Source organism: Bacillus rossius, chromosome 7, assembly GCF_032445375.1.
Source record: "Bacillus rossius redtenbacheri isolate Brsri chromosome 7, Brsri_v3, whole genome shotgun sequence".
Taxonomy (NCBI): Eukaryota; Metazoa; Arthropoda; class Insecta; order Phasmatodea; family Bacillidae; genus Bacillus; species Bacillus rossius.
Window position 1 is genome coordinate 31,304,610 of NC_086335.1, and position 11,068 is coordinate 31,315,677.

The window sequence follows — 11,068 nt, forward strand, 5'->3', positions numbered from 1 at the left end:
AGTTTCAGATGAAACCATGCAATCCGAAAACTACTCAAAATATCCGAGTGGTGTCTGTTCACGAAAAGCGTTTAAAAATGAGCTGAGGGCGGAAGATTAGTTCTGTTTTCGTATTTAATTTTTGAACTGTGTTATTAGGAAAGTGAAAAGGGCTTAAACGCGTGTTCCATCATCATTTTTTTTAGATATAAAACGTCCGATGAAGATTCTTGAAAGCACCAAAGTGCCTTGCATTACACCTTTATCTTTGTTTCTCCCACCATATAATGTATGCTTACTGCTGAAATTTCATAGTTGCCCCATGAACGACGAGAAGTCTGCGTGCCAGTTCAGAATAATGCGCTTAGAGGAGATACCGCGCTAGAAACACCAGCCAACGTCGCACTTATCATTTCTCCTCACTAACACAGACACACCCCTGACTTTGCTTAATGATAAAGCAGGTAATTAGCTTTCGAAAAAAAATATAAAGCTTTGGAAACTTATTTTTATTCACACTAATACTTGAGAGATTGTGAATGAAATAAAAACTCTGCTCACATTCCAAAATTAATTGCAAGTAATTTCTAACTTTGATTAGAAATATCAAATTATATATAATTACTGCTCAGAAACCTCTTTTAACTTATTCTCAATAATGTTTATTTTTCTAACATACTTGCTACATCTAAACTGAATATAAATTTAGGCTCTTTTTTCCGTGATGAATTTATACTATCTTGAACAATACGTTAGTAGATCACTACTCCTTAACATAATCTACCAGAAGTGCTTAATAAAATGCAAACAATCCTCCACGGTACCCTTGAAAGAACGAAAATGGCAACAAAGAGAGATAAAAATAACTATTAGGTGTCCCTGTTACAATATGACGGTGTTAACTTATAGTTCTATGCTACTTCCGGCGCCATGCCGGTGTCACGACGACTTGCGAGCTACAATGAGTTGTGCTGGGGCTTGGACGACATGCATCCGTGATTTTTAACTAGACAAATGAATGTACCGAATAACAATAAATAACAAATTACAGGATAAGAAACACTAAATTTCAACATCAGAAAAAAAAAACATTTGTTACGTTTTCGGCCTAATAAATCACGAGTTGCATGTTTTAATCTGCGGCATTAACCTAAACTACCAGGGAATGACGTCTTTTAATTTCACGAAATATGATGAATCACGTGTGCGCCTGGTGTTTTCTGCTCTCAACGTCTGCCGGCCTTGAGATGAAAGTTGGCCTTCTCGAACGTTAGCGTCACTGGACCCAGTGGCGCAGCACGGCGAAATGAGGTCACGTGTGACGTAGTTTAATCATATCTCGGGATCGAGAGCAACAAGTAGCATCATGGTCCTATAATAGCAGAGCTTTTACCTGCTCAGATAGCTTACTTGCGGCATTCTGGAATACACGGGTCGAGTCTGAATTCGACCGACTAACTTCTGGCAACAAAATAAGTTGAAAACAAAACATTTATACGACTTACGGTCTAAAGTGCTTCCCTAATCAAAGCTGGAGCTGAACAATATATGTACTGTAAATAATAAAGAATGTATTTAAGATAGACTACCGAGAGTCTGAATTATGTTTAAATGAACGAAGTTCTACAACCACAGAGAATTTTGTGGCCTAGCAAAATTATTTCATTGAAATAATTGGAAGTAACGACTTTGTTTTCCGCAAATTTTTGTAATGTGTTTACTACACCCAATTATTTCAATGAAATAATTCTTCAACAACTACAAAATTCACGATAGTACTAGAACTTCAATTAAACATAATCCCGACGCACAGTGTTCTATCTTAAATACTTTATTATTTACAATAAATATTTTGTTTAGCCCAACTTCAGAGATGTATACCATATTTGGGAAGCACTGTAGACCGTTAGTCCTACAGTTTTTTTCCCTTCAAATTATGATAAACCTGCAGCTAAAGTCTGTCGGTCCAAATCAGACTCAGCCTTTACATATGTTTGGGTATTTGTAGTTGAGACCTGTAAAATCACAAGTTCATTTAATAATAAAGATATGACTTGACAATGTATAGGTATCGTCCGTCAACCACTGCCATTTCTCCCACAAATTGCTGCTCTTCTCCTGAGAATTAGGTTGTATTTGATTCCTTCGTTCTATTACAGATATTCATTACTAGCTTCGATAAGCACGGAATGTTCCCGAAAATAAGAACATGACCGAACGAATCTGAACAGTAAAAAAGTTGGGAGACATTGGTTCGTGTTCTGGTTTCAGCCATTTCGATGAATTTTCAACATGGTCGTCCAAAATTACTTCCAATGTTTGGAACAGTTCCTCATCACAAGCCATTTCCGAATCATTCTTTAGTTTATACTTATTATGTTGATTCAGTGACGAACCTAGGATGATATATTCCCAACCCCGAAGTTGGGCAAAATGTTTGCAAAACATCGGTGAATGCATTATGTTATTTTGGGTGATGCAAGGCGAACTGTTCAACTCCTGCAATTCCAAATGTGTGAGAAGCGCGTCGCCTACGGCTGCTATACAACTGTAGGCGAACATTGTCAATTTTTTAGTGCCAAGAGTAATTTTAAATTTTTTTGTACATGATTGTTCAAATTTGAAATTTTCTAGAAGTGAAATTTCTTTGGGCGCAATGGGAGTAAAATTTAAAGGCAGAATTTTAATGCAAAGTTGCCATGCTGCAAGGATAGGCGGGTCGCGGCCGTAGATACCCGTTTGCGCATGACGCTATCGGACTTGCTGGCACCTAGTAAGAGAATCTTTGGGCAGAGGAAAAAACAACGTGGTTTGAGCTTATTGTGGGCCATATTCACAAGAAAATGGTGTTCTTTCAAGTACGCATTATTTTAATTACTTGTGTAAATCAGTATTGTTAAACCGCGTACTGTTTTAGTTGGGAACTAAAATTGTTTGCTGGTACATTGCTTTACACGCTTTAGGTTGACAGGGTAATTATTTGTCACGAATTATTTGATCAACTAAATCACACACTTTATTATAATTACGAGCCCACGAGCGTGTAAATATGTAAAGTCCAAATAAGAATATTCTAGTTTTAAAAAAAAAACTTAAACAAATCCTGTGCGTGGAATGATAATTATTTATATTAATTAATCATTATTGAATAACCAATAATTATTGATATCCTAAGCAGTTATTTTGAAACAAGTAATAATTTTGTTAAATCATGTTTATTTAGAAAATTGACTGCGTTCACGCTTTCTCTCTCTTTCTCTCTTTGCCGTTTTACCCCTTACAATATACTTAGGAGTCGAAGTTTGAAATGCCAAACCAGTTTCATTTATATCACGTGTACTGAGTTAGCCGCGCTATTTTTTTCCGAATCCCCACACCGAAAATAAATTCATGTATACGTATCTGTGTTGGTTGTTGTATGTATGTACAAAAATAAAGTGTTCCAGGGACATTGATTGTTCTCGTACGAATTCCCCGGGTCTCTGCTTGTTGGTTTCATTGACTTGGGTTGCATAGAAGCTAAGCTTAGAAATAAATGCCAGTATTTATTCGCCACGTTTACTAATTATTTGAAGGAGACACGCTCACAACAGACTCTCACAGCAGTAATTAATTTTCAGAGAAACGGATTACTATGGTATGGTCTATGACATGTGACTTGTCTCAAATTTGACACTTCTCGAAAGCAGTGCCAACAGTTTAGTTTACGTATATTTCTGTCACTGTTGTTCTATGTTTGTAAACCACTGATGTGGTTGTCAGTGTTCGTAAGCAAGAAATAACAGAGTTTCTTTTCAAGTGAGAGTTGTGAAATGGGCACCAAAGGTACAACTTTTGATAACTTTCAAACTTGATACAAGTTACACGAAGCAGACTATAGCACGTTCGTCACTGGTTGGTGTAATAACAAATAGTTCACGGGAGAGGAAAAAAAAGTACCTACGAAGACTTCTAGCGATAAAAAAAATCGAGTATTTTGTAGGCTGCAGCTTTTAACTTGTTCTCCACGCTCCTCTTAAATTCCGTGTGTCCTAGACGGCGAATGGGGGATAGGGGGAGTGAGAGAGAAAAAGAGAAAGAGAGAGGAAAATAGAGACAGGAAAATTGAGAGAGGAAAGAGTGAGATAAAGATAGAGAGATAAAAGCAATAGTGAGAAATGAGAGCGAGAGAAATAGTAAGAAATAGAGAGAAAAGAGAGAGGGAGAGAAAAAGTGGTTTTGTCATGCCTACGCCGGTGACTAACGCTCAAAGGCTGCGCCGAGGTCTCAGCTGCGTGTGTGCGACGTCGTGACGTCACAGAGAACCGCTAGAACAAAGGCTGCGCTTCCCTACAACGAGGCCACTCACCCAGCTTATCGCCTTCTGTTTCTCCGCATTGAACGAACAGAAGAAAAGGGACCTTGGAACAACTTTTTTTTTTTTGATGTTTCGTGCTTATTTCAGGCTTGCTACTGTTTGCCTCGCTATCAACAGTCACTGGCGGAAATTTGCGAACGTCAACTGATGCCACGTACTACCGCGATCGCTGCTCCGTGTTGCGTAACTTGCCTCAAACTGACAGTTTTCAAAGTAGCACCAATGCGCTCCCCCATTTCCCAACTGCCACTCGCAACGCAGCACACAACGTTTGTTTACGCACACTTACAACCACGTGAAGTCGCTTACAGACAACTGTTGACGGAACCAGAGTGACAGAAGGATGCGTGATTCAGTGGCGGACACAAGCAGGAGGGGTGGGGGAGATAAGTCCCCTCTCCCCAGAAGCTATTAAAATTTTGTTAAGATTTCTGTAAAGGAGGTATATTATTTTTAGTAATGCAGGGTTACAACACCTGACACCTGGCACAAGAAACACACAACTTAGAAACACGTAACTTAGAAACACACAATAAATAATTGTCTAAGTTATGCCTGTTCTAAGTTGCGTTTTTCTTAGTTCTGACGTTTTTATGTTATGTGATTCGGCGTTGTAGGTTTTCAAGATATGACAGATATACGTTCGGTGTTGTGTGTTTTAAAGTTATGTTTTTCTAAGTGATGACAGTTATAAGCTGTGTGTTACTATGTTATGATTTTCTAAGTTAAGACGTTTCTAAGTTTAGACGTTTCTAAGTTGTGTAATTGGAGTTGTGTGTTTCTAAGTTACGTGGAAACTACACAGGAAGTAACTCATGTTGAGATTCATAATATAACTGACCAAACCCTCTGTTATTGACGTGTTTTGAAAACACAAATAATAGTTTTATTTTTTGCCTAATTTTTAAAAATTACCCCTTCCTGAAAGAAATTCCTGTGTCGTCCACTGTACATTACTACTTTCGAGAACCGTCAAATTTGAGACAGACTATATTACTACGACTGATACCGTCATGTTTTTGAAGAGTCTGGATAAAGCATGTAGGAGTAAAAGCGAAGCCAAACAAATCGGACCGTTCTTAGGCAACGACAGAATTTTTTTTTCTTCCTGTCATTGTGGTCATGATATACAATCAATGCTTTCTTATGGAAAGAACAAAAGAAAAAAAAAGTGGGGGTCTTTTAGTACACCGCAAAGTCGTACATCCGCCCCCGCCCCCCTTTTAAGTCAGAATCCTACCCACTGTATATAGCTTGGCTTTCCTCCGGGTATTCAAACCTACATCCGCGGCGCAGTACGGGTTGGAGTGCAAACTAACTTATGTGCAAGGGGCTATGTCATTCTATGTCATTAGTATTTGGACTTACTAGTAACACAGTCTAAATATTACGTTCTCAGATCTCAAAAATTCCCTATGCACTTCGAGAAAACTACGCCATCAACCATCCAACTTTCAAATTCTTGCTTTACTTCTTGCGTTTTCTACTTCCATATTTGAAGTGGAGTGTTCCGAAAACCTTTAAAGACGCGGACGTTATGTGTATAGAAGGCAACGATGTAGATGTTATTATGTACATCACGTTTTCACTTGCTTAACTTTCTCACAGTCAAAGAAAATAACCTTTTTAAATCTAATTATTAACAATTTAATTTATTTTCATGATAAATCGGAATCATCAAAAACAAGCCTAGTGGAAGAAATTTGTTTCTGCTGTTTTACAAATTCAAGTTGTGGGGTTTGTAGGGTTGGTGACGTCTTGCGACTTTCGTGCTTCATAAACGACCATTATTTACTTGCGTTGGTAGCGTGTTGCGTTGTTGCGTCCCTTGCGTAGCATATAACCCCGGCCTTACGTTAATGCTGCTAAATGTTCTCGTCTTCAGAGATGTAATTTTGAGGCTGTCAATTGTAACTTGATGCAGAGCGCGGTCACGTTTCGCTGCGAGATTCGAAACTCCGAGACACGTGCTTTTGACATTTCTGTTGGCAATCAATCACATAAGTGTTGGGACCACAAGGCGGTTACTGCACAGCAACCTAACTCTACGTCTGGTACACAGGAAAAAATGTTTCTCTACTTTTACAAATGATTCCTTTGGAAACTAGTTTCCAAGAAATATTTTGTAATACTACAAGAAATAAATTATAACTTTGTACAACACATGGCTATGGTTATTTATGCATATTTTAAATATGTCTTTTGAGATAATACTGAGTATTTATTATGAAAATTGGGCCATAATTTTATATTTTAATTGATGTTTTATTCAACCAAAATAATTTTAAATCATGGAAAAGATATTCGAATACTAAATAATTTGACTTTTTGTTTCATTATGATTATTAATGCGGTAAGTGAATACAGGAAAGCTATTTAGGGAACGTTTTACAAATCACTTTAACTATTAGAGGTACTGGGAAAAAACAAAGCATAAATGCCCGGGAGGGAATCCGAAGCCAGTATTACTGTAAACATTATTTTGTAGCGATACAGTTTTCAAGTAAATATGCTAATGTAAACATATCTGTAATTTTACATGAATGTTTCTGTTCCATTTATAAAAATAAAAAAATGACACTGTGGTGAGCTCAGGCGACACCGTCGACAAGCCTAATGTCTTGATTTAGATTGCATAAAGCGAAAATAAATTGACTTAAGTGAAGAGAAAGAGAAATATGAACAATACACCTTTGTAAAACTCAAATATGTACCTAACATGGAAATGTTTTCTTGTATTAGCAGCTAGCTTAACGAGAGGTATACTAATCAAACATGTATTTAGTTTAAAATTGTGAGCAGTAATGTTAAATAGACTTATTTCGTGAGTGTCATTTAGGTCAAATGAGAAATACATACTTCAAGCTAAATTGTTGAAAGGCGAAAGGGAAGACTTGTGCTATCAGTCAGGAAACCACACAAAGACTACGCAGAAAAGCGATAACCAGCCAGCGATAAAAAAAAACCATTATGTCATGATATACGTTTACTATAGAGTTAAATACCAGTATGGACCCAACTTTGTCTCTGATGCCAACACCGTAGTTTGAGTCAGCATCAAAAAGTTTTATTATGAAAGTGTTACATCTGTGTGCAACAGTTCTTTTGGAAAAATCTAATTCAGTATTTTAGTGCTTAAGGTTGTAAAAGTGTTTTTGTTGTATCAACTGTAATACGATTTCAAGCATTAGAAAATAATTTATACGTACCTACATTGCCGAAAAAGTGTAAACATTAAATATTATATTGTGAGAAGTATTGAAAATATGGTTCAAAGTAGATTTGTGTACCTACTGGCCATAAAATTAAATAATTTTAAGTATACATAAATGTATAGGCGATTCACCTTTTATTACTGCCGATATTCCAAATTAAATAAGTAAATGTGTTTAAAATCAGGGGAGATGTGTTTGTCTCAAGTCTTCGATGCCAGGTTGAGGCCACGACACATGCATTGTCGTTGAAAGAACCCATTTTGCGCAGCAGCCGTTTCCCCCAAGTCGAACAATAGACTAATGATGATGCAGACAAATCAGTTTCTTCTACGCGTGGTGCCATCATGCGAACAGAACGGACAAAATCAATCGGCGTAAACAATGGCACGTGCGTTCTTTCACAGACGGTACTCCTCAAAAGACATCGACTCTTGGTGTCATTTTGTATTTGAACTCAATACGAGTTTTTAATATACTGATAATGAAATAACAATATGTACTGCAATCGAACTGAGGAATTTCATGATACGAAATTTAAAAACCCCAAGCAACGTGCCAAAACTATCCTCCATGGAACACGTTTCATGACAGTTATGAAGGCAAATGAAGGCGTTCAAAGTTAGGGCAAAAAAAATACATATTTCTAGGGGCATGTATTTTTCGCAAAAAAAAAAAAAAATTATACGGATGCTTTTGAGATTGCAGTAAAGTGTTGGTGGCCACTAGAGAAATCACTGCCGGAACAATATTGCTGATTCGTGTGTTCGTGTGCCGACAGTAACTATGGACCCGTTGGAAACACAACCTGTCACAAAACACAGCCGATGGGGCAATGTTTTGACGCAAAACTGGTATCGAAATCTTTTCGCGACGTTAAGGAAACACACCATCTTGGTTCAACAATTTTTGCCAGCCATTTTTATATAATTTGACACTATAACATTATAAGCATATCAAGTAATTTAATAGAATGCCTTGTTATTAATAGTGATAGACTGCTATCAATAGTTTTTCATGTGATATATCAATTAGTATTTAACACTGAAACTTTTTTAGAATGACTACAAATGTTATTATATTGTCCATAGACAATATTTTAATATATTAGAAAAAAACCCATCAAATAGCAGAAAGTTTAAAAAATGTGAGCGAGTCTTACAGTAGTCGCTGTAACAACTAACCTCGGTAACGAGCAAATCAATGTGTTCTCACTTTGCAAATACAATTATAATTAGAAACTCGGGCCTCGGACCCAAAATTTAACTAAATTTCTTTAAAATAATGCCGAGCGTGATAAATAAACGCAAATTGTGTTTTCAACTACAACACTGGACGCGAATCACACGTAGTCTCCGCAAACGCCGCTAGAATTCGCTGCCGACTCATTCGATTTGCAGAGCGAAATTTTAACGCTATGTAATGAAACGGCTTCGATAAAAGCGAAAAAAATTGCCAAACCACGGATTTGGTTAAAATTCATGAAACAGTTGAAACTACAAAGTTTCCCTTTGGCTTTGTGAACTTTGGACAGATAGCATCATCGTGGTTACACATTTCCGTTCCATTCAAGAAATTACTCTTGCAGAATGCCGTTAATACCGAAAGCTAAGATGTTACACATCAGTAATATTTCTAATGCCAACAAGCCGGGCAGTTATCAGTTTGGCCTAAGTGTGCGCCACTCGCTCTGTCCTGCAGACTAAGAGCGAGGCGCGCTGCGGTTGCGCGGGGCCCACGTCATCACTCACCTTCAGGACGATCCTCGAACCTCGCCGACGGCTCGCTCGCGACAAATCCCCGCGGCGCGACAGCCGCTCGCACTGAAGCGCGCCTCAGGAGAAGCCGCGACAAGTCGCGCTATCGATTGTCATTCTCCTTCCCTCTTCCCTTTCCCTACTCCATCCGGGGCCCCCTTTCCCCCTCTTCTTCCATCATCATGCCTTGTAGGCTGACTCAATGGCCGTTCCCTGCTGCCGGCGGCTTGAGTTTGAGTCACCAGACGTGGAGGTCCGCGTGCCTGCCACGTGGCACGGTGATGACGCAATTCCCTTACTTTCCCCCCTCCCTTCCCCCGTTCAAGGCGCAGTCGGTCCCAAAGGCACATTCCTCCCGACAAGCAGACACCGCAAAACCGCGAGTTCGAAAGTGAAACGAAAAAAAAAAGCAGTAAGGTTCCCGCCTAGTCATGCATGTATCTGTGTTAGTGAGACGCTCGCTGGCGCTTCTAGCGCAGTACATTCTATCCCGAGGACTGGCGCGCAGTCTTCTCGTCCTGCATAGGACAACCAGGAGATCTGAGCTGCAGCCATAACATTAGATGGCGGATAAATGAAGATGAAGGTTCAACGCAAGGCCCTTGTGTGTTTTCATGTATCCATACCGAATGTTTCATGCTATTTCCGCTCTCGTATAAAAACACAGTTTAAAAAACAAAATAATAAGAAGAAAAAAACAGAACCATCTTCCGCTCTCAGCGCATTCCTAAATGATTTTCTGTCAACAGACACCACTGTGTCGCGAGGTTTGTTCTGAAGCTCTGTCCGGACTCGAAAGCTCTTAGCCGGGTCGTGGGACAGGTACGCTTGCCCGAGTCTCTGTTCTGCCAACTCAGCGCTTTCACGTGTGAGCACGTGTTGTCAGTTTCGTCAGCTCGAAATATTATTTCTTCCTAATTAAAAAATAATAATAATTAGCAAGTGGTGGAGGGATGTGCACCGTCATGTGTATTTTGTTGGACAACTACGAGAACTACTCGAAACCAAACACGCTTCAGTCGCAATGGGTTTCGAGCGTAGCCAGGATTGTGGAAGAGGGGGTACAAAGTGAGTTATAAGAGTATGTTTTTGATATACCTGTTTCTGGGGGTCTGGGTGTTTAGAAAATATATTAAAATAGTGTCTATGGACAATATTATTACATTTGTAGTCATTCTGAAAAAGTTTCAGTGTTAAATACTAATTGATATATCACATGAAAAACTATTTATAGCAGTTGGTCACTATTAATAACAAGGCATTCCATTAAATTACTTGATATGCTTATGATGTTATAGTGTCAAATGATATAAAAATGGCTGGAAAAAATGGTTGAAACCAAGATGGCGTGTTTCCTTTACGTCGCGAAAAGATTTTCGATACCAGTTGTGCGTCAAAACATTGCCCCATCGTCTGTGTTTTGTGACAGGTTGTGTTTCCAACGGGTCCATAGATACTGTCGGCACACGAACACACAAATCAGCAATATTGTGCCGGCATTGATTTCTATTGTAGACACCAATATTTTATTGCAATCTCAAAAGCATCCGTTTAATTGTTTTTGCGAAAAATACATGCCCCCCCGGATAGTTGTTAAAAATATAGTTGTCAATGATATGATTGCAATATTTTGGACTTGCCATCAAATAAGTGTCTGCTGTTCGACGATTTAGTCTAGTTTATAAGACGAAGATGGAAAATTTTCACTAGTTCGCTCTTCGTAATAAATAAAAAATAACACTATCACCTCTAGATACTTAGCA

General features: G+C 38.5%; 1 protein-coding gene across 2 annotated transcripts in view; it reads right to left on the minus strand.

The window, feature by feature from the left end:
- LOC134533785 (ankyrin-3-like) overlaps positions 1-9,444 on the minus strand; it is a 66,475-nt gene extending 57,031 nt beyond the window's left edge. For both annotated transcript variants that reach the window (XM_063371441.1, XM_063371440.1), the window contains exon 1: positions 9,300-9,444. The gene's annotated coding sequence lies outside the window, so the exon portion shown is untranslated. The remainder of the gene's footprint in view (positions 1-9,299) is intronic.
- Positions 9,445-11,068: the final 1,624 nt, after the last annotated feature.